Genomic DNA, 26,120 nt, shown 5'->3' on the forward strand with positions numbered 1-26,120 from the left:
GAATTATAAATCTTAGTAGAAACTGTTAATCAGTCTTGCACTGTTGATTTTCATAGTTAGATGTGTTTTTGATAACTTGATGTCCAAAGGTAACATTTTTAAGGATGATGTATCTTTAATGAAATGCTGGTTGGCTGCAATTACAAGCCATCTAACTGTAAGCTGCCTTATGTAAGTAGGCTGAAATGCTGTTAATTATGAGGATTTGTTAACATTGCCATTGTACCATTATACTATGAAAGGCTTGAAAGAAATGTTGATATTTCAATGATGTATTACTTTATAGTTGTAAGCGTAAGATTAAACAGAGAGGTGAATGCCAGTATTAATAACCTGAATGCATTATACAGTGATATAGTGGATTATAAAAAAGTTATGTACTTACAATAGTGTTCCATCTGTGTTGTCAATTTTCATTCCTCCTCGACTAATGGGTTCAGCTCAGAGGCATTGTTCTGACTCGGCCACTTGTAAAAAATGATGGCAATCCAAAACTCTCATGCTTCTCCCTTACCCACAATGCATCCTCTCCATTACCTCAGCTCTTGTTTGCAAGCACTAAAGAAAGACGTACTCTTACAACTTATATATATATATATATATATATATATATATATATATATATATATATATGTGTGTGTGTATAATTTGGATGGAGAGAAAGAGAGAGAGTCTCAGAGAGGAAGGGGCACTGCCACTTTTGGAGGAGTCTATATTAGAAGACCGAAGATCTGTTTGAGTGAATCTGAAAAGAGCGACACATGTTGCGCGAACGACGGAAATGGTGAATGTCCAAAACCACGAAAGTTGAAACGTCGATTTGTTATGGTTGGCCTGTCTGTGGTATAGCTCTGTAAGGTAAGTGTACGATAGTTACGGACCTTAGGAATAGGGTGTGGGCTAAGGTAAGTGCATAGATAGGTAATGTATGTAAGGTTTAGTGTAGGGTTAGAAGTAGGGTTTGGTTAGTGTATGTATGTGGTTTATTTATTATGTTTGGGTACGTAGTATGTAACGTGTGGTGGGTTGGCCGACTATGATGATTCGAGATTTTAAATTTTGCAGTTTAGTGGTTTCGGCGTATTTGCGGTTCGGGCTATATGTGTCGCTGTTGTAGTATTTGCTCAAAAGAGTTTTCAGGTTTATAATATAGACTCCTTTTGGAGCTAAAGACATAAGGATGCAACCCAATAGTTATATCCTCTTTCTCTTCTAGAAGAAAGCTAAAAAAGGTTGGGCATTGGTAGGAGGGGAGTCAAGGAGGAATGAAAATTGAAACAGATGGAACATTATGGTAAGTACATAACATTTTATCTGATGTCACCAATTTTTATTCTGTCCTGGACTGATGGGACAGAGTCCCCAGCTACTTACAATCCTGGGAGGATTCAAGGAAAGATATTTCTAAGCACCCTTGAGCCAAAAGATGCTCTACCTCTGGACACCAAACCCAGCTTATAATTAGAGGTAAAGGTGTGAGGAGAAGCTCAAGTTGCCACTGAACAAATATCATCCATGGAAGTTCTTGAGTGGAAAACTGAAGCTACAGCTCTGGTAGAATGAGCCTGTGCTTTGTAAGGCAAGGCCATTCTTGTCTTGTTATAAACAAAGGAGGTACAGTCAGTAAGCTGTTTAGCTAATGTGACTTTAGATACAGGTGCGCCTGACTTCAATCCAGCAAATGATATAAATAACTAATCAGTTTTTCTGATATCTTTTGTCCTGTGAAGATAGAAACGTAATTGCCTATGCACATCCAGCAAATGTAGCAAATATTCTCCTTTGTTGGAATAGTTCGGAAAGAATACTAAAAGATTAATACATTGGTTAATGCTACCTTGGGCAAAAAGGATGCATTGGTTTGTAAGGATACTCTATCATTATAAAAAATGAAATATGGAGGTTTCACCAATAATGCCTGAATTTCCAAATTTCATATAGTGGAGGTGATGGCAACTAAAAATAAGGTCTTCCCAGACAAACATTTTAGGTCACAATCATGGGTAGACTCAAACAGTGGCAGAATCAAGGGGGTCTATGTCATAAAATTGAAAATGCAAACTCTTGAACACTCATATGAGTGAATAATCAAAAACTCAAAATTGGTATTGTGGGGGGCTGGGCCCCCCACCCCCCGCTAAATATATATTCCTACTCCGAGATCACACTACAGTGAGGAAAGGGCAAATATTCTGATCTTCACTGTACTCCAATCCCAAAATACCACTTTCAAGTTTTTGATTATTCGCTCATGTGAGCGTTCGAGAGTTTGCGTTTTTGTCTTTCTGAAGTAGACCCGAATCAAGGACTACAGTACTAGACTGAGATCCCATGGTGGCGTGGAATCTTTAAAAGCAGATTTAAGAAGAATTGTGCTGTGCAAAAAGGCTTTACGTAGTTTATGAGAGGCTAGTAAGCAGCCATCAAATCCAGTGTGGAAATTAGAAATTGCTGCTAATTGGACTCTCACTGTTGATGAACTGACCCCCTGGTTGAAAAGCAGCGTGAAGAACTCTAGCACATGATTAATTAGTGCTGAGAAGGGATCTATATCCTTTTCAATACCCAATGTACAAATCTTTTCCACTTACTAGCGTAAAATTTCCAAGTGGATGGTTTAAGGGGAGATAGTAAGATGTGACATGCACAGGGAAAGAGAGCATTGATTGTCTGGCTATTATTGGAAATGGAGAAACCAAGCTGTCAGCTTGAGGCTCAGAAGGCCCGGATGTGTCATGCCTGTTGAATGAGACAGGAGGTCCGGAACTGGGGCCAGATTTCAAGGTTGGTGAACTAAGTGAGGCCACAGGAAGGGAAATTAAATCTGTCATGGCCAAAAGGGGGGCAATGAGGATAACTTTGGTTTGTGAGGGGGCAAATGAATGACCTTGTAGTAACTGATCTGATTGGATCCAGCACATCAGACTTTTCTTGCATAAGTTTGTAATTCATATTGGAGCGGACAAGCGTAGTTGAAGAATCAACCACTGAGATGCTAGCATCCATTGGAGAATTCTCATGTGAAACCTGGCTAGTGGAACAAGGGTTATCACTGCTGCCATTGATCCTAGAGCTTGTAGTACTAGGGAAGCCAAGACTGTAGTACTGCAAAGTATCTTTTTGACTTGTGACCTTAAAGTTTGAACTCTGGAAAGAGAAGGCAGAATATTGTTGACCTTATGTCTAGTAGAGCTCCTATGACTTTTAGAATTTGAGATGGCTCTAGATTTGGCTCCTTGAAATTTATGGTTATTCCTAATCTTTTGCAAGCATGGATGACCTCTTCGTTTGCCATAAGAAGTTGATTCTTGGTCAGAGCAGTAATGAGGCAGTCATTTAAGTATGGAAACACATGGAATCCATGCAGTCTCAAGGGTGCTGCTACTACTTCCATACATTTGGTGAACACCCTGGGGGCTGTGGTAAGATCAAAGGGCAGTGCTCTGAACTGATAATGACTGGCTCCTAGCAGGAAGCATACGAATCCCCTGGATTGCCTGTTTATTTTTATATCATAGTAAGCGTCCTGGAAATCTACTGAGCACATCCAGTTGTCCTTTCCAGAAATGGAAGAATTGACTGAACTGTGACCATCTGTTACTTTGTCTTTCGAACAAATCTGTTTAGATTGCTGAGACCCAGAATTGGTCTCTAGTTCCCTGTTTTCTTTGGCACTAAAAAGAATCTTGAGTAAGTTCCGGATCCTTTCTGGTCTGTAGGACCTCTTGGATGACTCTTTTGTCTAACAGCTTTTGTATTTGTACGGTTGTTTGATCCCTCTGATTGGGTGGAACATTGGGGATTTTCCTGGAAATTGGAGGAGAAAGGGAAAATGTAATTATATATCCCTGGATATGATCCTCTGCACCAAAGTATCTCTCTAGCCAAGCTCTCTTGTGCAGGGAACAAATGGCCCCCGACTGCATCCACAGGGGAACAATCAGACCTCCGTTCTGGAGTGCTGGAAGGGTTTTCCAAAGAAAAGTTCTTTGGATCCTTGCTGTTGTGGGCCTCCACTGCAGTGAGGATGATGTCTACTATTTAAATTTTTCCCTCTGCCTCTGGGGAAAGACCCTCCATGTGTGTCTTGGAAAGATCCTTGTGATTTCGTGAACCATATTTTTCCTCCTCCCCAATGACTCCTCGAGAAGGGTCTTTGGGGTGTAGAAAAACACATGCCCATGCAGAAAGGGTCTTTCCATCCTTCTCACACCTGGACAACATATCTTTAACTCTGAGGCCAAAAAGAGATGTGCCGTCAAAAGGAGCATTGACGAACATATACTTTAAAGACTCTGTGAAGTTGCACAAGCACATCCAAGTGTGTGTCCTGATGGCTACATCTGAACCCACTACTCTTGAGGTTTCTTCTGCTACATTGGAAATACGCCTCATGGATGATATCAATTGAAGGGTCACCAGCTATGAGGTGACTGAGTTCTTCATTTCCTCAGACACAGTTCCTGCAAGGGTATCCGAGAGTTCCTTTATCAGATCCCTTTGTAATCTGGTGAAATCTGCCAAGTAGTTCAAGAACCTCAAGGCGAAGGACCCTGAAGTGTAGACACCCTTCCCAAACCTGTCCATGGTCCATGACTCCTTGTTGGGGGCATGAACAGAGAAACTTTATTTGGCTAGTTCTTTCCTGGTGGCCGCCATTACAACCATGGCATCAACAGGAGGGCCCTTGGAGCATAACTGTTTGTCTTCCAGAGGAGTCATAATTTTATTAGGCTTCCCTGGTATGCACTCAATTAAGTCAGGTTCCTTCCATGCCCATCATGAGACCAAATTTAAGAGCTTGTCAGCAGGTGGAATCATCCAAGACATAAATGGGCTGGTACCAAATGCCTCCAAGAGCACAGATTCTTCCGACGAAGGATTGCTGGGCTTCCAGCCACCTCTCTGTTTTAGGATTTCAAGGATATCTCTGAATGAGACGTCCACAGAAAGTGACCATGGGGATCGTTCACCCTTCTCAAACTCTGTGTCTTCAGTGACAGACTTAGGGGAATCTAGATACTTCCTCTTACATGTCCTCTTCTGAGGGTCCTCTTCAGAGGGGTAATGTTGGGAGGTATCAGAAGAGGTAGCAATACCCATTTGGGTGTCCTGAGGTTTTGGTACTGGCTGCCCCTGTGGGAAGGTTAGCTGAGACTCCTGATGCAAAGCAGGGGAGGATACAGACTCCAAGGAAATAGGACCCATCTGTGTTATGGAGGCTGACAGGGCTCTCTTCAAGGTCCTAAAGGCTGATCTTCCTAGAGAGAGATAGGAACCCAGGTCTGAAACAGGGCTTTCTGATCCCTGGTCCCAGCCTGCTCCAAGGAAAGCCACCTTGAGGCAGAAGTCAGAGCAGAACTAGCCCTTGCCTAAGCTTCAAGGTGCAGAGATGGCTCTGAAGCCCTCAGAGTTGAGTGAAACACCTCAGATTTGACAGGGTATAAACAGCTCAGACAGCTATCCAGATTTGAGAGCATGGAGGAGCACAGAACAAACTTCTGATCCATAGATATGGTGATCTTCGGACCCAAAAATGATGGGCCTGGACTACTCAGATCCAAGGGTTCAAAACCCATGGAGGTGAGTCAGAGGAGGAAGAATCAAAGCTGGAGTCTTAGATATAAGGGCTTCCCGACCCAAAGGGGTAGGAGCTGAAACAACAACTGAGAGGATCTGCTCTGAAAGCATCTGTCTCACTACCCTTCACATCTTCTACCATGAGGCTCCTAGAAGAGTGAGATGACTACCTGGAAGGAAAGTCCAATCTGTAAAGAAAAGGAAAAGGCACCTTTGATGGGTCATGGTCCACAGAAGGAAAATACCTTGCCCAAGGCAATGTGTCCAAAATTGTAGGAGGAGCAGAGGTCTCTGGAGCTGATGAAGCCTTTGTTTTCGAGACCTCGGATCTGAAGATCCAAGAGCTGTACTTTTTAAACAAGTATGGTAAGAATGGTAAGAAAAAGGGAAAAAAGGAGCTACCTACAAAGATAGTAAGGCCACGTTAAACTTAAAAGGTAAGGCAGAGAGAAAACGGCAGAGAAGAAATACTAAGGATAGTATCTAGAGTATACTACTACAAAGGTAGATACATTTAAGATAGCTTAAGAAAATTTAAAGTAGAAAAACAAAAAAAAATCACACTTATCCCAGTTGCTTGAAAGTGAAGTAACTATGTCTTTCACCTAATGGTGGCAAACAAGATCTGGGGTAATGGGGAGGATGCATTGTGGGTAAGGGAGAAGCTCGAGAGTTTTGGATCACCACGAGCTTTTATGCAAGCGGCCAAGTTGGATCTGAAACCTCAAATCCAAATCCATCGGTCAAGGACGGAATGAAAACTGACAACATCAAATACAATGTATATGACCAGCAGGGTTTGCATACACATGGACTTTGGATTTCATTATTGTGTGAGCTAATAGTTTCTATTTGAAAACTTGAAGACTGAAGCTAAATTAGAATACTATTTGGTCTCATTACTTTGGAGCCCATTTGAAGTTTGAATAATATTATGTATCATCTGCTTGATATGAGTTCGTTGGTTTAAATTTTTACCAAATGCGCTTAGGTTTTCTACATATCTTGATGGGAATGGACCCCATCCCTATGTTGGGACACAATTAAAGTTCATACATGTCAAGCAGAGCACCTCACTGGCCCTCTTCAAGAGAAATCTTGATGAATGGATGGGAAATAGAAAATTCATCCCAGGGATCACTCCAGTGCCTTTTCTTGACAGATGCACTGGGAACTAAGGTCGGGTGGCACAATGCCAGGGTAATTCCATGGGCTAGGCTTGTAAAGGCCCCAAGGCCATTAGCCTAGTACACACCTATGAACCTATGAAATAAGTATTGTTTCAGCCTTTGATGATAGCAAACAGTGCTCCTCTCAGCACCTGCAATTAACTCAGAAGTGCCTCCTTCTACAGTTCATATGAGTTTACATGGATTCATAACATATTTAAGAATGACTGTAAATTATTTTGTTCGTCCTGTTGTTCCTAGTACTTTTCGAACTGTCTGGGTAGCTTCTACATTATTCATGATTATTTGCAAATCTTGCTTCTTTATGACTGTGTTTATTTCCTTACATAAAACACATTAATCACTGGGGATAGTAAATGTAATGATCAATGATTAACTATTATATCTGGTTTTCTTGCATCTGCTTTTGATGAGGTGGTAATGGCTGATCCCATGTGATATAAACGTTGTGATCCCATGTGATATAAACTTTATCATTCTTTATAATGCTTTGTGGGTCTTTTTTTTCAATGTTTTAAATCAATTTCTATATCTCATTCATGCTTAAAATGCCTTTTTTTACATTTCCAATTCACATCCATGGCTGCTTATGGCACACAAACATTTCTGAGGTCTGGCTTCTTTAACTAAACAACTTACCAGCTAATAATAGGCAGTATTAGAAAGTGCAATGAGTTATTAACAAAATGACACTAAGATTGTTAATCTAGGATGTGCTGCAGAAGAGAAATTAATCACTAGTTGCCATTTATTATTCATATTTTCATATTTGTGTTCATATTTTCATAACTACATGTTAATGAGGTGTATGGTATAATATGCCATGGTGGCAGGCAAAGAATTTATTGTCAATGTCCATTTATATCATACTATCAATGAGATGTTGCTAGTTGTTTGTTAGTAATTATGAAAATAAACAATATTTCCACATATACTTAATACTTCAAAAATCAAGTGACTTACAAACTGTCAACTGACAGAACACAAACCAAGCCAAAACAAAGAAAAATCAAATCTCAGATATGTAGAGACTCTGACTGTAAACTCCTGGATCAACCAAATGTACTTTGAAACCAAATAAAACTCCTCCAAAAATGTTTTATGATGAGCACTTTCATTTTATTAGTAAAAACTTCTTCAGATAAGTTCATGAACATTTAAAAGCTGCTTATATAACCAACCCTGGGATTCAGCAAACTTCCATGCAAGAATAGCTTATTCTTGCATGGATGGGACCGTTCCCATGCAGCACAACAGCACAACATGCATATTCATGAAGGCATGCTGCCATGTTCTAATACGACCCGGTTCTGTGTACGAGTGCAGGGGGTGTGTCTGAGAGCAGTGCTCTCACAATACAAACACCCCCTGCACTCCATAATTGCTGTATGGCAATGTAAAGTTAGTGAGAGTGTCCGCGGACACCATTACTTCTCAACCTCAGAAGAAATCTGGACAAAGCCATAAAAAACAAGAGACAAATGTGAAATATTGCTCTCACAAACTTAAAAAGTCGATAGAATGACAGGCTACAAATTAGCATGGATTTTCCAAAGGGTCTGAAGTGTAAAACTCAAATGTCCATCATTATTTCCTAACTGCAGTCTTTAATGCTTTGTCACTAATCTGCCAGAAAGCCACAATTGTATAAAAAATGGACCAAAAATATCAGGCAAAAATCTGGACATTCTGTGAAAGTCTGTACAGTTGAGAGGTATGGCGGACACTGTTACTGTCCGTGGAGCATACCTCTCAAATGCAAAGCCTGTCATGTCATCACCATTTGAAAAGCACAGCCCCCCACAGATAATGTTGCAGAAAGCAATGTGGATACTCCTACATTACAAAAAATAAAACACATCTGTTTAATTTTTTTTTCCAGTCCGCAATAAAGTTTAAGAGTAGCTGAATGGGTGTGCACATCGCACAGCTCTGCTCAGCCTAGCTTACACATCACAAGGAGCTAAATAGGAATATAATTCAAACAGTAGCAGTGTGGAAATAGCGAAGTGGTTAGAGCGTTCACTCTGCAAGTAGTCATTCCTGCTTCACTCCCCACTGAAGCCACTGCACATTTACATGTGAAAGCAGTACATAATTTTTTTTTATAATTAGATAGTGAATAACATATATTTGTTAACCAGAGTAGTGTTGTAGGTCCAGATGTGAGGTGTCAGTGTAATAAAGTTGTAAAACCCCCATATAAACACAAGTGCCCCATACAGTATAGTCACACAAGAATAAATGTAATGAAAGCACATAGGGGGATGTCAGGGAAGGTACACAAAATTATAATATGTCAGGAATGAAACTGAGTTTTGAAACTTCAGTGTTCTAATATAGACCCCGGTTCGAATCCCAGGAGTGGTAGTAAGCTGTATACATAGTTTCAACTAGGATTTTGTGAATATGTATAGAAACAGTGAGGTAGTGTTAACATAAATTTCCTCCACAGGTCTTCCCACTAAGAGAAGGTATAAAGTAGCTATAAGAAGGCTGTAGTTATACTGTGTCCAACACCCATGGTCCAACTCCAAGGGTACAAACGACAGCAAGATAAGTACATACACCAAGTGGTCTCCCCCAAAAAATGTTCAAAGTGTCATGCTGTCACAGCTACTGGTCCCTCATGCCAACAACCAGGGTGACCGATAAAAATCAAGGCAGAGTATGGCAGTAGCATGCACACACACACACACACACACACACACACACACACACACACACACACACACACACACACACACACACACACACACACACACACACACACACACACACACACACACACACACACACACACACACACACACACACACACACACACACACACACACACACACACTATGAGTGCACATATGTAACCCTGACTATGTCAATATGGATGGAAACAGTCAAGTACTGTTAAAAAATTCCTTTCATGGGTCTTCCAAGTAAAAGAAGGTATAAAGTAGCAATAAGAAGGTTGTAATTATACACTGTGTGCAAACATACCACTGCCCAACCCAAGGCCATAGGTTATTGTAATAATACCTGTAGAGTAATAATTAGAGCAATGATCAATAAAGCTGTGACCACTGCAAGAATCTACATTTGTTACTTGACATCTCTCTCTCCCCCATCTTATCTTTACCAATAATCTAAACACATAAATGAATGGGTATATTTTACACCAAAACTACCATTGGGACATGTGTCCTATTGTTCTACAAATCCTGAAATGCATTCCAATTAATGTTCCCTGTTCAAATATTATCATTGGTGGCATGTTGCTATCAATGCAACCTGAATGCCTTAATAATGCCCACTGTGGTTCCATATATGCATGTGTTCTGTTTGCTATACAAATTTTCCAAATCTGTTATTTTGAGTTAATAGAAATACTCATGCATGCTGTTTTAACTAATCCTGGAATGTGTTTACCATTACTAACCAACATATCTTCTGAAACTGCAACACCATAGCACATCTGGGATGGCCGATCCCAGCAGATCTGCCTCTTCTGCCTCATTTGGCCATGGCACTGGGCCCCAGCATGTCTGGGACCCACCCCGGGACTTCCTCGTCCACTGGTCCTGCACCGCCTTCGGGTGGATCTGCCTCAGGGGATGGGGCTCATTCCCCCCTGGGAGGGGGCACAGACAGGATCCTGTCACCCGAAGCCAGGTCTGGGGTCTGGTGCATAGTGATCTCTACAGAGAATTGGGATATCTGCTCTGCCAGCTTGAGGGCCAAGTGGCACATTTAGAGGGTCAGCCTGCCCCTCCTGCTCAGCACGCAGTATCGCCACCTTCAGGGCCACGAAGGTGCAGTGGTGACTGCCCATGGATGGGGACCTCAGTCCCACTGTATCCATTTGGGGGCTTGTGGGCCTCTAACTACCAAACATCCCTCCCCGTCCAAGGTGTTTACCCCCATGTGTCATATGCCACCCCTGTATATTGTCTTGTCTGTCTTGTCTGTCTTCCTACCTAATCTAACTCCCCAAATATACTCACTATCCTTTCCCAACATCCCACTCTCACCTTAAAAAAAAAAAAAAGAAAAGGGCAATCTGTTCCCAAAAAAATATTGTTGCCCCATACATAGCTGTCCATTTTGCACTTGTGTCCACTGGACACATGTAATCTGGTCTAACTGACTTCACAACACATTATAGTTGTCCTCACCCATCTCTCAGGGGTTGGAGTGCCCAAATATACCTCCAAATTCAGTATATATGCACAATTGTTGCTGTAAAAGAAATGGACAGCTATGGACCTTCCCTACACCCATCCTGCACATCCCTAGCTATCTTTCATATTGTTATTCCCTCTTCATGCCCCCTTTTTCACCACTTTCCTATCACCCCTTTTTTCTTTTCTTTTAAAGAAATTAGCATGGGGGTAAACGGGAATAAGCCTGTTTGCGTGGTGCTAAGCGATGCCTACACAGGTTAAGCACTTCTAAGGCTGTCTGTCAGCATAGTTAACTGGAGGTTAGCATTGCTTACCACCGCATAAACCCACGCAAACCAGCTTACAACTGCTTAAAAGTGCCTTAATCACTCTGTATCCAACAGCCCCTGTTCTTCTCAGCAACAAAATAATGCAACCCTTGAACCCAGGACCCTGCACACTATAGCCACAGCACTTTACCACTAAGCCATCCCAGCTGTAGATAGGTGTAATGTTTTTCAAACATATTATACAGCACAGTCATTCAACAGTAGGGAAAAGGTTTGTTAACATTAGTCAAGTTTTGTGCATATATATAAATGTATATGTGTATGGAGATGCATATATATATATATATATATATATATATATATATATATATAAAACATAGATACATAATATATGTAGAGCTATACATATAAATATAAACATATATGTGTGTATATATATATCTATATATCTAGTGCAGTCTGACATCAGATCCACACTCTGAACCCCTTACTGCAAGAAATCTGTCCAAAGGCTGTCAAAATTGGTGTCAGGGGGCCCAAACTAGGGACCTCTTTTAATTATTGTCCTTATCCCTTCCTCTCCAGCAGCAACTGTTCTGCCTTGCAACAAAATAATAAGTGCTGCCAAGTCTTGAACCCAAAGCCCTGTAAACTACAGTAAAAGCAATGTACCATTACACCATATGACCTCTACAAAATAGTGGTCATTTTCCAAACATATCGGTTAATACAGTCATTCAACAGTAGGGAAAGGAGTCTCTAGAATCAGTCAGGTTCTCTATGTATGTGTGTATATATGTATGAAGATGCATATATGTGGACAAATCTACACATACTATATATATATATATATATATATATATATATATATATATATATCTATATATATCTATATATATATATATATATATATATATATATATATATATATATACAGAGAGAGAGAGACATCTAAATTTATATCTACATGTATGCATACACACGTATATATACAGAAAGGTGAATAAATGCATATATATATATATATATATATATATATATATATATATATATATATAATCTATCTATATGGGTCCCCTTCAGTAGAATGACCTTTTAAATGTTTGAAGACGATATAGCCGAGACCATAACATCGAACATTTAAAAGTCTGAATGGACTGAATGGAGATCCACATGCAGTGCAGAATGGGATGATTTCCCTTTTCCGCAATGTAGTACGATCTTGGAGTTGGTATATTTAAGTAAGGGGGGTGTGTGGGGGTGCAGGGGAGCACAGCCCCCCTGCAACAGCAGTTTAATTTTGTTTTTTTGTTTTTTCTTTTTTTACTTCAGTGTTCGAACTATTACAAGTTCGAACATATGGTCTCGGCCATCGAACTTGTAATATATTTGATCTACTGAAGTAGATATATATATATATATATATATATATATATATATATGTGTGTGTATGTGTGTGTGTGTGTGTGTGTGTGTGTGTGTGTGTGTGTGTATATACATAAATATATAAAAGCTACAAACACGTGCAATCTGAGGGTCATGCTGCTGCACCCTAGAAGTCTAAATCTGAAAATGCACTCACTGGAAGTATTTCTTAAAATGGGGAACAATGACATCTGTGCTGTAGCAGAGACCTGGTTAAGGGCAGCAGGAAGCACCCCTGCACTACCAGCCTATAACCCATTCCACACCTTTTGGTTGTAGAACTTGGACTGAAGCTCCAAAGGTGGTTGTATTTCCATATTCATTAAGGGTGCAAACACCTCCAGAGTGGTAGACCAACATTATGCATGTTATCCTGCAGGTGTAGCTAACATTGGATGAGACAGTGGTTCATGATGTAGCCTGCTATAGGTCCCCAAACATGTCCCAAGACTCACACTCCATGTTTCTAAACATCATGGGGAATATTAGTGTTCAACCTAGCACTCTCATACTGGTTGACTTCAACTACCCCACCCTTAACTGTGAAAGCTACTCATGTATTGATGCACATGCCCATCACATCAACCTGGTCCTTGCTAACATTGGAAATCGTTGCTGTACACCAATAGTCAACTCCTCCCTTGTTATATCTGAACACAAATTAATCATTTTTGGAAATCCACAGCCCCCCTGCACAGGTAACTACCATGAAAAGCCTTTCCAAAGCTAACTGTGGTTTCCTAAAAACAGAGGTGGCTAACCTCACATCAGACATGCAAATGGAGACTAGTTGCATGACTGCTGAATCAAACAACAATGCACTATGAATACGTACACAAATCCATGGATACTGCCATACCCAATAGAAGCAGGACCCTCACTTTCAAAAAAAGGAAGCCAATCCGGTAGTTCCTGGCCATAAAGAAACTGTACAACAGAAGGAAGGAATGGATATGGAATAAGCTGAAGTCCCAAGACTGGAAAAAACCCTTATCAGTCTCAATTAAAATGTGAAATCCTTCATCAAATACTGCAAAGTTAGCTGTGAAAACAGAATTGGAACACATAGTAAAGACAACCATAAGGCCTCATACAGTCATGTAAAGAATCTCCATGGTAATACCAAGATTTTCTCTGAGCTACTAGACAATGGTACCTCCTAGACTAAGCCAACATATTGGCAATATACTGGATGACATATTGAGTGCAAACTTTACCCCCCTGTCTCCCCCCAAAGGACCAATCACAATACCAGTACACTGCCAGGCACCCAGTATTACTGCTGCACAGGTTAAAACACCACTGTCCAAGGCCAAGAATACAGCTTCTATGGGACTTGACAATATCCCTGGCTGTGTTCTACATTAACTACAGAGTGACCTGGCACCACACTTGTGTGCCCTTTTCAAGAACAGCCTCACCTCAGGCTTTTTCCCTACTGAATTGAGCACTACTACAGTCACCCCTCTCCACAAATGAGGTGCGACTATAGACCCTGGGAAATAGTGCCACAACTGCCTGACAAGTCTGTTATGCAAAGCTATGGAATGCATCATCATGCACCTAATAAACAGGGATATGGGAATCTGCAGACTCAGGATCCCACACAGTTTACTTTTGTGAAGGGTAGGTCATACCTCCTCAATCAACCTTGTCAACTTCATGGAGTCAGTCACCTGAGCTGTGGATGAAGGCAAGGTGACACATACAGCCTTCCTTGATCTGGCCAAAGCCTTTGATAACATTCTCCACTCAGGAATCATGCAAACACTCACTAAGCTAGGCATCAACACCTATATCACTAAGTGGGTTGCAAACTGGGTCGCAGATAGGACTCACAGTGTGGAAATAGCTGACTCCAAGTCAGACTGCTGAGCAGTCATAAGTGGAGTCCCACATGATTCTCTCCCGGGTCCTCTCATGTTTGTTATCAACTTCTCTGAAGTCCATGCCAACATGAAGGGTCTCTGGCTGACAAAGTTTGCAGACAATTGCAAGTTGGGAGCTATTATTAAGTACACAAGTGATGATGGCATCCTACTGAAAGGTCTCACTGAGGCCATGGCCTTAAGCTCAATGTCAGAAAATGTGTTGTCATCCCCTTTGGGGAAAATCCTGTTCCCATGAATTACCACATTGATGGTAGTCCTCTGAACAAAGAAGACATTATAAGAGATCTGGGTGCACAGATTGACAGGAATGTCTCTTGACCACCACATTGCCACTGTGGTCACAAAGTCCTTCTATATAGCACATCTCAGTACTAATGCATTAGCATCCAGGAAGGAAGAGGTCATTGTCCCGCTGTACTCTTCTTGACAGAGTGACACAGTTTGTTTCAGCATACATATTCTGATGGATGTGAGGTAGGTAAATGAAATGTATGTCTTCATTTTCTGACAACAATCATATCATTGCAGTGATATTCCAGAGAAATGATAATAATCTGTAAAACAGACCAGAAATATGAGCAATAAACCTGGACATCCTGAAACAACACAGCCAGTTGACAGGTATGCTCAAAACACCTTTCTGCAATGAATCTGGACCAAGGCTGACAAAGTGGTGGGTGGAATCCATGAAAATGGGAATGTATCTGAAGTACTGGCATAGATAAGCTAACACAGTTGCTATAGTAACACAATCCTGTGTGCTCTAACATATATTTAGTGAAATAGCACAAGTAAATGAATTAGGAAATCTGCTATGGGTAACTACACATGTATTTGCAAATATATCAGGCACTACGGTGATGTAACAGCACTGACAAACAGATACCAGTATGAAAGTGCATACCCACAACCAGTATCACCACAGTCACTGTCACATACTGGTAAGTCAAGTGAACAGTAGAGTATATGGATTGTGTGAACAAATACATCATTGTTTGCCACTCACACGTTAGCCCTACATATACAATCCCAATTCTCAGTGTAGTCTGAATCATGACCTTGGTACAGGACATGTCTCAGTCTGCCCCTACAAACATATACTGCCAATAGATCAGCAGAAACTGGAGCAGCATGCACAGTCAGATAAAGAAGGAGCCATAACATTTACATCTACCCCCTCCATACACAGCCCAAATAACATGATGTGTACACAATCATGACAGTCTGTTAACAATGGCCAGACATACACAGGCCTCTCACATGTACAGTTCACCTCAGAATGTACAGGCTCAGGACTCATATCTATGGCCTCTTCCCTGACATGTCTGTGGGTCTACTACATCACTGGGATGGTAGCCAGAATGAAGTCAGGAAATAATGATAATAAATACGTCTGCGCCTCATTGACATCTGGACAAAGCCTGACATCATTTGGGGACAGAGGCACAAACACAGGGGTAAATTGGACATATTGCTGTCATACATTGAGACAGTTGCAGATGTTACTGGGTTTGTTGTAACATCCTTTATGAAGAATATGACACTGGTAATACCAATAGATGTGAGTATTTACTGAGCGCATTCCCCAGATTCCACAACTGATTTACCAAGGACACCAAGTGTCTGGAAAACAGACAAAACATAACAGGCAAACATGTGGCCAGTCTGTGGACAGTGTGCCAGTGGAGAGGTATGTCAGAGACATATCACTGTCAGTCATGAAGTCACTCACTAAATGCATGTCCACACAAACCCTGGCAATCTATCAATCCACCATGTATATAACAGCACTGGTGACATAATATCTGTTCACAAATCTGGAGATATATCCCCCATGTTGTTTGGCTGTCTCCACATATCCTGTCCTGTGACGTGTTGCCACCTACTGTATGTAAATATGCAGCCCATCACCTCTGTAATGTCCCTCACACAGGCAAGGAAAAGGGGCAATACCCACATTAAGGAATGTCCCATATGTCGGAACTAGCAGCAGTGTCCAGGCCCACAGCACAATACAATGTGGGCACCTACATAGTAGTATGGCCTTAGCAATACCTGACATCTGCACATCTGTACAGATGACAGACAGTAAATAGATAGCCAACAGGTTATGCATTAGGTGAATGTTTTGAAAGATAGAAGTCTGAAACTGAAAGGTATGCCATTACTACATGACAGCAGTCCTCAATGACATGTCCGCAAAACTTAGTAGTCTAAAGTTAATATCATAATATCATATCAATATCCAATAGGAGATACATAAAAACATACAGCTCAAACACCAAGAACAAGATAGTTACTACTCAGAGTCCCAGCTTTGCATGCAGGAGTGTATGGTTCAAGTACTACAATCTGCAATCTAATTTTACTTAGAAAAGCACTGTTAAAAGTACTAACTTAATGATGCAATATGTGTTAAACTATTATTGTCAACCAGTGCACCCTAGCTGGTGTAACATGCAAGTGTGACTGCATATAACCTGGGATACTACCCATGTATAAAACAAATAGAAAGAAAAAAGATTGTAGTACTACCCATATATACCCAGGTGTCCCTTACAGTATAGTCACACCACTTGCTAATGTAATGACAGCACATAGAAGCATATTATGTGCAGAAAATTAAATACACTTATTAAAGATGTCATTACCTTGCTATTTTATCAGACTAGAATGTGATCACTGGTTACCAGGGCTAAGCTATGCTTAGCAAGTTTAAGCATTGCTTAAATGTAAATGCTAAGCAGATTTGTGCACTGGTAAGCAAAGCCTACATATTGTAAGTGCCTATTCATTTAACCGTATATTAGCACCACTTACCGTCAAGCAAACCCACTTAAACATGCTCAAAACTGCCTTAATCATTCTTCTAACAGTCTTTGTCTGCCTAGCAACAAAGTAAACAGCCCTTGAACCCAGAACCATAAACACCATAGTCACAGTAATTTACCAGTAAACCACCTCAGATGTATAGTTTTAAGATGTTTCCTCAAACATACCTTTCTTTACAGCCAGTTTATAATAAAGAAGAGACACTGTGCAAATAGGAAGGATTGGTATCTACAAATATATATATATCTGAAAAGAAACATAAATATATATATATATATATATATATATATATATATATAGAGAGAGAGAGATAGATATGTATGGAGATACATATATGTTTATGACAATATATAGCTATATTACCAATAAATACTGAGGTTTATATATATATATATATATATATATATATATATATATATAATATACATATATATATATATATATATATATATATATATATATATATATATATATATATATATATATATATATATATATATGTGTATACAAATATATATATAATATATGTATACACGAGTCTATATCACATAGTCGAAATTCTGTAAGTTCGAACACCATATATTCGAACTTAAATGTTTGAACTTACAGAATTACGAATACGTAAAAAAAATAAATAAAAAGCACAACAGAAAAGAAAATAAAGGTTTGTAAGCAGGGGGGCAAGCCTCTCTGCAACCCCTACACCACCCGCTCTTTAAATATACCAACTCCGAGACTGCACTACAATGCGGTAAAGGGAATTTTCCCTTTATTGCAATGTAGCGTGGTCTCAGAGCTGATATATTTAAAGAGCGAGGGTGTGGGAGCACAGGGTGGCATTCCCCCTACTTAGAGCTGTCAGGACATTGTTCCTGTTTATTTATTTATTTATTTTTTTAGTTAGAAGTATGGCAGCTTCAAACATATGGTCTCGACCATATCACATTCAAAGTTGTCATACTTCGACTACGTGATATTGACCCATAAATACCTATATATATATATGTATACAAATATATACATATACATATATATATATATATATATATACACACACACATTACCGTATTTCTTTGTAAATAAGACCACACCAGAGAATAAGGCCTAGCATGGTTTTCCAGGGTGATCGTGATATAAGCCCTACCCCCCAAAAAAGCCCCAGTTGAGATCAACAACAACACACGACGGACGTGTTGAATTATAAAATAATATTATTGACACCCATTGATTGAGGTTATCGTACTCTGCTCACCATTATTTGACCATTCAGACACCCAACTTCTTCTCTTTGTAGAAAGTCGCATGATTCTCTCCCTGGGAGTCCACAATTCTTACTGTAACCCTAACCGTCACTCACACTTGACGGTTAAGATGTTTGGCCCATAAACATTGGCAGGTGTACTTTGTTCAGTCAAAGTGCAGACAACAGATGTAAAGTGAGCGCACTTGATAATGAATGGCTGTGGTTGTGCCTTGTCTTCTTAACTGGCGCCATTTTGTGTTGCCACCCCGGTCTCGTAATTCTTCAGTTAACCCTCCCCCAGAAAAGATGAGGGCAAAAAGAAAGAGCTATTCTGTCGAGTACAAGAAATGAATCATGGAGGACTCCTGGGGAAAGAATCTGACAGCTTCCTGCAAAGAGAAGAAGTCAGATTTCGGAATGATTCGAAAATGACATGCAGCATACGATAAACTCAGTCACAAGGCCGACGAGGGAAATGCTAAGAAGTGCAAGTGTGGATTAGGTCGGCAACCATTATTTCCTGAGCTGGAAGTCATCATCTGTGAGTGGATTGCTAACAGGAGAGCAAAGGCTTTGGTTGTACTCAAGGCTGATATTCAAGCATTTGCCCTTGCAATGGTACCACAGTTAGAAATATCCCTAGAAGAATTCAAAGTATCACAACATTGGCTGGATGGCTTGCTTCAGTGATATGAACTGTCTCTAAGAAGATCAACAAAACTGTCCAAGCTGGAAGATACTGAAGTTATTAAACGTGCACTTGCATTCAAGTCCTTTGTTGATGGCACTGACTTTTGTAAATAACAACTCTCCAACATGATTGATATGGATGAAACTGCAGTACTTATGGGCCAAGGATCTCAAACAACAATTGATCAGAGGGGTGCCTCGTCAATCTACATTCCCTCCATTGGTTACAAGAGTGCACATGTTACCTGTATTTTGTCAAGTCGTCTAGATGGAAAGAAAACCCCACCTCTAACCATTAGTAAGGGCAAGAAAAATAAGATTGAACATGTTTCAGGCACTTACATTCTTGAAACTGAAAAAGCCTGGTGCACACAAACAGCTATAAGGAAGTGGGTCGATGTAATGCTGCCACTTGTTTTGCAAGGTGGTGAAAGAGATCTGCTGCAATGGAATTCAGCCAGCACTCACCACACTAAAGAAATGAAGAAATTCCTTGCACAGAGAAGAATAGATCAAATAATGATTCCCACAGGAATGACTGCCGATCTCCAGACTCTTGATATTGCAATAAACAAGCCATTCATGGACCATTTGCGCATGGAACTCAATGACTACATTGAAAATAGAATGGAGAGAAATCAGCAAAGAAACTTTGTGAAGCCTAGCCTGCAAGAGGTCATGACTTGGGTGAAAAATTCATGGGATAAAATCACTGACAGCTGTGTTGCCAATGCACTATGAGCAGGCTAGTTGGACAAGCAGTGCTCATTTAAGGGGACCTCTATTGCTAGGTATGACAGATTGGGGCCAATGGTTCTACAGCAAATGGAGTCGCAAGAAATTCAGGCCGAAATTCGGGGGTTGGACACATGATAATGTTCCAGAAGAAGATGGCATGATTGTATTTGAATTACTGTGAAAGCCAAGGTGCAGATATTCTTAAGTGGAAATGTTTGTTGCACTGTTTATGTAGAAATCTCACACAACTGTTAACGCATTACTTAGAACTGTTGTCCAATAACAGAAAAGTACGAAATAATTGTCAATTTGTGTACATGAATAAATGTCGATTTTTGTACATGAATAACTGTTGATTTGTGTTCATTAATAAATGTCGATTTTTGTACATGAATAGAGGTAGATTCTTGTATGGTGCAGGTAAATAAGGCATCTCCTGATAATAAACCCTAATGCATATTTTGGCGGGGGAAAGAGTATATGACCCAGTATTATGTTTGGGGCAATATGGTACGAGCAGTGGGACATCACCCTGGGCTGGGACCCGGACTATGACTGGATACCCCTTCGTCCTTTAACTCCTGAAGGCTGCCAAGCTGTGTCTTGTCCCTGTGCCCTCAGAGCCTCTCAGAGGGACCTCCCTCTGATCCCGGCCATCCTTGTGGAACTCCCCTCACCTGCCGAGGGGCAGGTACACTCTCATCGGGACTTCCAAGCCCCCCTCCTTTCCGGCCCAGGGCACCACAGTCCCCATCTCCCCCATATCCCCTGCGGGCTGCCAAGCTGTGTGGTGTCCCTGTTCCCTTGGAGCCTCTTAGGGGACCTCCCTCCAATCCAGGCCACCCTTGTGGAACTCTCCTCAGCTGCCAAAGGGCAGGCTCACACTCATCAGGACTTCTAAGCAACCCTCTTTTCCTGTCCAGAGCCATTCTGGGGACTTTGTGACATTTTGGGGATGCCGTCAGGTACCGGGTGAGGTCAGACCCCTTCCCCCCTGCCTGGCAGGAGCACTCCTGGCCCTGCAGCCTTTCTGCCAGACATTCCCTTGAGGACTTCCATCGTGGGGGCCTCTGCCTGACCCCACTCACCAGGACAGGAACACTCCTAGCCCTGCCGCCTTCTGCCAGATGCTCTCTTGAGGACTTCCGTCCCACCTGGAGCATGATCTGGACCCTCTCACCCAGGAGGGAGCGCTCCCTGACCAGCCACCTTCTGCCTCTCTCCCCCTTCTGGACTTCCACCAGGATTGACTCCTCCTCTGAGCTTCCACTTCTACCTGGGCAGGAATGCTCTTTTCCCATGTTGCATATCTCCTGGAGGCTGCCAAGCCATGCCATCTCCCCATGCCCTTGGATCCTCTCAGGGGGACCTCCGTCCGATTCTGGCCACCCAAGGCATGCTCTCATCAGGACTTCTGAGCCTCCCTCCTTTCAGTTCCAGGGCACCACAGTCCCCGTCTCCCACATATCCCTTGCAGGCTGCAAAGCCATGCCGTGCCCCGTGCCCTCGAAGCCTCACAGGGAAACCTCCCTCTGATCTCAGCCAGCATTGTGGAACTGCCCCATCTGCTGAGGGGCAGGTACGCTCTCATTGGGACTTCCATGTCCCCCTCCTTTCCTGTCCAGAGCCATTCTGGGGACTTTGCGACATTTTGGGGATGCCATTGGGTACTGGGCGAGGTTAGACACCTTCCCTCTGCCTGGCAGAAGCACTCCTGTCCCCGCAGCCTTTTTGCCAGATGCTCCCTTGAGGACTTCCATAGTGGGGGGCTCACAAGGGCAGGAGCACTCTTGGCCCTGCAGCCTTCTGCCAGATGCTCCCTTGAGGACTTCCGTCTCACCGGGGGTGCAATCCGGACCCTCTCACCCAGGAGGGAATGATCCCTGCCTGGCTGCCTTTTGCTTCTCTCCCCCTTCCGGACTTCCACTGGGATGGACTCCCCCTCCATGCTTCCACTTCTACCTGGGCGGGAGTGCTCTTTTCCCACATTGCATATCTCCTGGAGGCTGCCAAGCTTTGCCATCTCCCTGTGCCCTCGGATCCTCTCAGTGGGACCTCCCTCCAATTCTGGCTGCCCTCAAAGAGCTACCCTTGGTAGCTGAGGGACAGGCATGCTCTCATCAGGACTTCTGAGCCTCCCTCCTTTCAGTTCCAGGGCACCACAGTCCCCACCTCCCACATATCCCTTGCAGGTTGCCAAGCCATGCAGTGTGCCCGTGCCCTCAGAGCCTCACAGGGGGACCTCCCTCTGATCTTGGCCAGCCTCGTGGAACTCCCCCCATCCGCTGAGGGGCAGGCATGCTCTCATTGGGACTGCCATGTCCCCCTCCTTTCCTGTCCAGAGCCATTCTGGGGATTTTGCGACATTATGGGGAAGCCATCGGGTACCGGGTGAGGTCAGACACCTTCCCCCTGCCTGGCAGGAGCACGCTTGGCCTCGTAGCCTTTCTGCCAGACGCTCTCTTGAGGACTTCCAGCATGGGGGGGCTCCACCTGATCCCGCTTACAAGGGCAGGAGCACTTCTGGCCCCACAGCCTTCCACCATATGCTCCCTTGAGTCCTTCCGTCCCACCAGGGGTACGATCCAACCCCTTTCACCCAGGAGGGAATGCTCCCTGCCTGACCACCTTCTGCCTCTCTCCCCCTTCTGGACTTCTGCCAGGACGGACTCCTCCTCCGGGCTTCAACTTCTACCTGGGCAGGAGCACACTTTTCCTGGGTTACATAACTCCTGGAAGCTGCCAAATCATAATGTGTCAACCCTGCCCTCAGAGCTTCTCAGGAGAGCTTCCCTCCAATCCTTCCCAGCCTCATGGAACTCTGCTGGGATGCAAGGCCTCATCCAGACTTGTGTGACACCAGTTCTCCCCTTTGCCCTCCACCTAGGGCTTTCAACCTCACAAAGGATATGGCCCCGGTTCCCCTCATCTTGGCCCATTTTGTCTCACTCCTCTGTCTCACTCCTTGGCAGTACTAGGTGCCGATGAATGTGCTTCACTTTGAGCCTTCTGGCACGTGCCCCCGTTGCCTCCTGAGTTGTGCCGTTCACATGGTGGCATCCCCGCAGTGCCGGGTGAAGGACCGATGGCTGACCCAGCGCCTGTGGATGGTCTCGGGTGCGAGAAACCATGGTGGCCTTATCTCCACACCCCTGGAGGCTGGGAGAATGGGATCCCAGATCTGGCTTCCCTGGATGGACTTCTGCCCTCTCCCAGGAGCCACACACCCACCGCCGGGTCACCCCTCCTGAGATGACCCTTAAGCCTGAGTACACAATCATCAGCCCTTTTACAACCGCAGGAGTTCTGGCTATCTGGACAGAGGCAAAGGAGGGTGCAAAGCGAGGTGCATGACCATGTCCTGCCGCATGGGATGTCTCACTGGTGGGTCACCCCTTCAGGGATGACCCTTAAGCCAGAGTACACAATCCTCAGCACCTTCCACACCTGCAGGGGTTCCGGCTATCTGGACGGAGGCACCGGAGGTTGCAAAGTGAGGGGCGTGACTGGGGACCTCCTCCCATGGGGGACACTCCTCCATCGGGTCACGCACGGACCCACTCCTTCGATCCCCCAGCCAGACCCCACCCCCACCACCGAAGGGCAAAGTCCCGCTGATTATCTTGACGTTAGCAGAGGGGGAGCAGCATGCAGGGCAGGATGGTCAAGGACAGGTCTCCCCTTCCTCATGAGGGTGTGGAGCCCATCCTCCCACCTGCAACAAAAGCTTGGGTTGAGGGCTGGCTTTCAGTAGATCACAGCTTTTTGCTGCTCTGCTATGTAGGAAACCCTGACCCAGAATCAGGTCATTTACAAATGATTTAGCACCCGGTTCCCCATGAACATGCAGTGCACTGCTGGAGAGAGGTGGCCTCCTTCTGTTCCCGCTCCGACTCAGTGATGAGCGATGCTCCTTGCCAATGTTGCGGCCAGCTATCTTTGGCCATCTGGAGATCAGCGGTGCTATGGTATCGTTATGTTTAGGTGGGAATCTGACTTATAGGCATTCAGTCATAAACCCACAGATGGTAGCTTAACACAATTGGCTCCTCAGCCAAGCACATACACCAAATGTCTGTACCTGCGGTTCCTCTCATACAGAGCAGGATTACTATCACCACAAGACATTATCAATAGGGTAAAACTAACCTGTCTCACAATGGTCTGAACCCAGCTCACGTTCCTATTAGTGGGTGAATAATCCAATGCTTGGTGAATTCTGCTTCACAATGATAGGAAGAGCCGACATTGAAGGATCAAAACATGACATTGCTATGAATGGTTGGCTGCCACAAGCCAGTTATCCCTGTGGTAACTTTTCTGACACCTCCTGCTTAAAACTCAAAAAGCCAGAAGGATCATGAGGCCCCGCTTTCATGGCCTGCATTCATACTGAAAATCAAGATCAAGCGAGCTTCTGCCCTTCTGCTCCACGAGAGGGTTTCTGTCCTCCCTAAGCTCACCTTAGGACACCTGCATTACTGTCTGACAAGTGTACCGCCCCAGTCAAACTTGGGCTGTAAAACTCCCCTCCAGAGATGGGAGCCACCTTCTGCACAGCCTTCCTGCTGACCCAGAGCCGGTCGCTGCGCACTGCCACAGAGGAAGTGTGCCTGACGGCAGCCAGCAAACCCGTGGATAGTCCCCCACCCTCCCAGAAGGGGAGGGGGATCCACCTCACCCAGGCAGCTGGAGCGGCCGCTGTGTTGAAACCTCTGGGTGGGCCATGCGGACCCCACCTATTTACCTCTGAATGGTTTCACGCCCTCTTGAAGTCTCTCTTAAAAAGTTCTTTTCAACTTTCCCTTACAGTACTTGTCTGCTATCGGTCTCATGCTGGTGTTTAGCCTTAGATGAAATTTACCACCCACTTTGGGCTGTATTCACAAACAACCCAACTGTGGGAAGACCTGATCCCGATGCACCAAGGGCCTCCACTGGCCTCACACCGTCCATGGGCTGAGCCTCGATCACGAGGACTTGGGCCCCCTGGGCAGCGCACGTGGAGACAGACTTCTGTACGCCACAGTTTCCTGCACCCATTGCCCAAGCAGGGATTCAGTGCTGGGCATTTCCCTCTTCACTCGCCATTACTGAGGGAATCCAGGTTAGCTTCTTTTCCTCCGCTTAGTAATATACTTAAATTCGGACTATCATCACAGCTGATCTGAGGTCGTGTTCTGAGCATGGTCACAGGTGGACAGCAGGGGCCTCAGGGGCAGACAGACTACCCATCCTCCCCTGGCCCTCATGCACCCACTCCCCACTGCCGGACTCCATCTGATGGAGGAGGACAGCTGACACAGCCGCAGCACGCGGGAACTGGGCAGGTGGATGTCGGGCTCCACTCCAGGAGGGCAGCCCGGTGATGGTACCATTGACAGCCTCCGGGGGGGCAGGCTAGACATACACCTGCTCCCTCTGGTCCTCAGACGGGCTTCCCAGCTAGGGGCAGCAGGGGAATCTTCTCCTCCATCCACAGCTCTCCCTGGGGGGATGAGTTACCTGCAGTGGGGTCCCTTAACTCCCCGGCCCTGCCCTTGACAGGGGCCAGACACCCCTGGGAGTGATGGAAGGCACGACAACCCTCAGACAGGTGTTGTACCGGGAGTAACCCGGGGCTGCAAAGTGCGTTCAAAGTGTCGATGAACAATGTGTCCTGCAATTCACATTAGATCTTGCAGCTAGCTGAGGTCTTCATCGATGCACAAGACAAGTGATCCATCGCTCAGAGTCATACAGTTCTCATTCATTGGGGGCACCACTGCCCATGTGGCATTGAACCTCAAGATGAGCATGTGAGGTTTCACGGGCATCATCGTGGGCAGCCAGACTGGGGTTGCTGGTCCCACTCCACAGGACAGCAGGGAGTCCCACGGCAGCTAGCACACGGCCACACTGCTGACCTTCTGGGTCTTTGAACTGATGCCCCGCGTGGAGCAGGACTTCCTCCTCAGGTACCCATGACTGACATTGAGGGGAGAGGACTCCGGTGTGCCATCCCTGAGGGTGGCCCCCACACAGCCAGAGGGGAGGTCACCCCCCCTGCTGGGATGGCACCCTCTCCCTCCCCCTACTGTACA

At 43.9% G+C, this 26,120-nt stretch overlaps 1 protein-coding gene and 1 pseudogene across 1 annotated transcript in view; both read right to left on the minus strand.

Annotated features, from left to right (window-relative positions):
- The window catches only part of LOC122790656 (solute carrier family 22 member 6-B-like), a 496,093-nt gene that overhangs the window by 242,816 nt on the left and 227,157 nt on the right, over positions 1–26,120 (minus strand). The window lies entirely within an intron of this gene.
- Positions 25,620–25,773, minus strand: LOC122792624 (annotated as a pseudogene).

This window comes from Protopterus annectens, chromosome 1.part2 (genome assembly GCF_019279795.1).
Source record: "Protopterus annectens isolate FY-2018-M chromosome 1.part2, PAN1.0, whole genome shotgun sequence".
In the NCBI taxonomy this organism is placed as follows: domain Eukaryota; kingdom Metazoa; phylum Chordata; order Ceratodontiformes; family Protopteridae; genus Protopterus; species Protopterus annectens.